Genomic DNA, 3,652 nt, shown 5'->3' on the forward strand with positions numbered 1-3,652 from the left:
CACTAGATCTGAACGATATTGCAGTGATTAAATCCTGTAAGTATAAATTTAGTTGAGGTGGTTTTAAGTTAAAGATTTGTTTGAACAAGGCTTAAAAAATAGTAATTTTTTTTTCAAGCATGAATATTGAAGTAATTTTTATTATTAGTCAGTGCAGCTCGGTAGTTCATATGTCTGGTATAATTTTATTTCAGTAATAATTCAATTAATAAGAAAGAAGGGTCTCCTTCCTTTGTGAGATTAGATGCCATGAAAAATTGCTTATTTCATATATCACCATTGTTTTTGGTTGTATGGCAATACATATTGTATTTTTTTTGCTATACAGTTATCTCACAAATTCAACTGTAGCCAGTCAGTTTTGTTTTTAACACCTCAGTATGGTAATAGAAGGCTATAATGTGTAATCTTTGGCTATATTATCTGATATTTCGTAATCTATTCATTTTTCTAATCTAAACACAATATACGGCTGTACAATTTTGAGTGAAAAATTCAGCTGATTGTAATTTTGTTGATGTTAAGTAAGGTATTGTTTGTGTAGCAAAAGTAATGTTTATTTCAGGAAAAGTCAGTTGTTCACTATTTGTTTTTAGTGTATGGAAATTGAACTAGCGCCTAGTGGAAATTTAAGATCTCAGCTGCATGCAAATGGAAAATTTTTGAATACAGAGTGATGAAAAAGATTTTATTTGTGCTGAAGACTTCATAAATTGATAATTTGGAACAAAGTTTAAACAAACCTCCAATCCCCTTTTATCACAATCAACCATGAATATTAAAAGGCAGAAACAACTGAATCATACATATTTTTTTCTATCCATCTGAAGTTATATAAATTTTATCATAGCCAACTTTGTTTGACACAGATTTTACAATTAATTATTTTACACTGACATAATATTTGAGTAGTTAGACCAATCATGAGATTTCACACAGGTATTTTCCCTAAAGATTCTACTAGATCCACTAAACAATTCAAGGAACTATGAATGCCAAGACAAAGAATACAAAACAAATAATTTTATTGGTATAAAATTAGACAGCTTTTTATTACATATATGCCTGAAGTATTTAGGCAGTTCACTTAAATATTTAATGTACTTTTATGAGTACAAGGTAACAAAATTATATGAGTTCCACACTTGATTCTCACTTTTAATTCACACAGAAAATTTCTTGTTCAATCCGACATCTTGCACAAAATTGTTCTTCACTTCTTGAATAGCAAACTTGAACCGAAAATCTTGAACACTAGAGTTGGAGTGAGCACCGACTAATATCTTTTTTAGTCTAAAGTCATTCTTCCGTCTAATTGCAAAGAACACCAAACATTTTCTTCTTCCAAACTTTCTTGCTATGGCTGAATGTGAAATAAACATGTTTGTGGGATAAGGATTGGCATGATGACTAAACTAGCTTGGTCTTGGGTTTGGCATGCAACTCAACTCACCTTTTCCTAGTGAAATGCAAGTTTCAGGGAGGCAGGGTGTGAGTTAAACATCACTGGGCAATGGTCGAAGCCACTATTAACCTCAAATACTTATTAAATCAGGAGTATTGATAACGTTAACACATAATTTCTCTAATAATACAATTTACAGCCCAAACTGTACTAGAAACTATCTACTGACCCAGACCCCAGACCAACCCCAATTTTCAAACTATTAGGGTGGAAAGTGTTGTAGCTTAACTGTTCTGCCAAAATCCTGCCACCCTGAAAATTGGATCCTAATGTTATTATTATTACGTCCAAACTAGACTAGACTGATCACATTTAATAATGGACATCAACCTTGCAAAACTTCCGACAACAAAAGAACAAGGAAACCATTAAAAACACTCCTTGCAACCCGAAGTTGAGATTAATAAATTTACAATGATTATTTTTTAACTCATATTAGTTAGGCCTTGTTTACCTTTTAACAAAGGACAGGTATAGTTATACTTAAAAATATATGTTTTAACAGTTTAGTAAATTTACTTAACAAAAGGAAGATAACAATGAAATACAGGTTGATATTACCTAAAACAAAAGCATCGTTAAATCGTTTTGTACTTGACTCGTATGATTACAAAATAAAAAATAAAAACACAACAGGACCAAGTTTAAAATGAGTACGATTTATGTAACTATCTTGAGTTGGAGCATGTAATCATAGTAATTATATATCTCTAGGAAATAAAAACAACTTGCAACAAAGACATCGCTTTTTGAGTTGGCTGGGGTGACAAAGCCTATTAGTTTTGTATTCTGCCTACATTTGATCATAAATAATGCATCTCCTCCTTAACCTTGGCACTGTATAAGATAAAGAAAACAAAATTATATCCGTCCTAGTTTTAAGAAAATATTACTCTTTACACTTTTTACATCCCCACCACCATATCTACAACTCTAGAACTGTGAATGGTTACATTTACATTAACGCTTTATCATTGGATTGAAAAAGTGATAAGCAAAGAGACCTCCAAAACAGTACAAATTTACCTTTCACTCTTTCAGTGTAATAATTAAAATATTTAAAAAGCTAATGAATCAGTTTCATTTATTAGTCCTATGTTTCATACTATAAAAACCAAAGAGACAAGTAAGAACTTTCAATGGCAGAAATTAAATAAATTCAACCACCAAAAAGAAAATGTAGGGCGCCATAAACCAAGCAGATAAGTATAAGCAATTAAACAAATATTCAACAGATCTAAAGGTAGCACTCGACCAACAGGATGTACAATCAAAACTCAAGACCAAGCTAGATTAGTTCTAATTGTAAGACAAAAGTAAAAGATAACTTACACATTAATTTTTTCCCAATGATTTGTTAAAGATTTGCAAAATTGAATCCAATAAGCAAAAATTGAATCATATTTATATATTTTTTAAGAAACTTCATTATGCTGGGAACAAAATAGACATGCCAGAAATATAAGATACAAGTATTGTGTATAAAACACAAGTGTGTGCAAGTAGTGGCAATGTATGATGTCTTAGGGTGGAATAAAAACCATTGTGTTACGTGTAACAATAATGAACAGTGACAAGACAATTGGATACTGTGTAGAGCCAACTTACCATGTGATACTAAAGTCCATGCTTTGGAATAATCTACCGAGCTGAAACAAATGTTAAGCAATGAATGTATATAATACTGTATAAACTCTCATCAGCTTATTAGTTGGTTAAGAAATTAAATGCCAAACCAAGAACTAACTAACAAATATATGCAAATCTAATGCAACAAATAAAATTGTAGGTAGGTCACAAGTCAACGTTAAGTAATAGTCATTTGTGTAACTAGTGGGCAAAGTGGCACTTTGCTGCACACGAGAGCAATGTTTACGCACGAGCCGCAGGCGAGTGCAGAATGATCTCGAGTGCAGCAAAGGCCTTTTGCACTCGTGTGTTTTGCACATTATATGTTTCCTACTGTCACTATAAAGCATATAAATAATTAGTCTTTCAAACACTATACAAAACGTTTTTAGGTTCAGCTGGCAACACAAATAGGTGCCCTAGAGAAAGTAGTACCCGGTCCGTATCACTCCGCTATTTTTCCTCAGCAAGAAATGTGCTCCGCGTTTTGAGAATATAGTTCCGTATGTTTTTGTAATTTGAAGTGGTTTCCGTGCCTAAAAAAATGCTTTAAAGGTA

The 3,652-nt window shown here is 32.1% G+C and overlaps 1 long non-coding RNA gene across 1 annotated transcript; it reads right to left on the reverse strand.

The window, feature by feature from the left end:
• Positions 1–1,008: 1,008 nt before the first annotated feature.
• LOC128990257 (uncharacterized) lies at positions 1,009–3,418 on the reverse strand. The gene is made up of 2 exons (XR_008490508.1): positions 3,074–3,418; positions 1,009–1,363 (listed from the first exon to the last, which is right to left on the reverse strand). It is a non-coding gene; the product is annotated as an uncharacterized LOC128990257 (long non-coding RNA).
• Positions 3,419–3,652: the final 234 nt, after the last annotated feature.

Source organism: Macrosteles quadrilineatus, unplaced genomic scaffold (assembly GCF_028750875.1).
Source record: "Macrosteles quadrilineatus isolate MER2022 unplaced genomic scaffold, UCM_ALF_1.0 Scaffold_3__2_contigs__length_128488019, whole genome shotgun sequence".
Lineage (NCBI taxonomy): Eukaryota > Metazoa > Arthropoda > Insecta > Hemiptera > Cicadellidae > Macrosteles > Macrosteles quadrilineatus.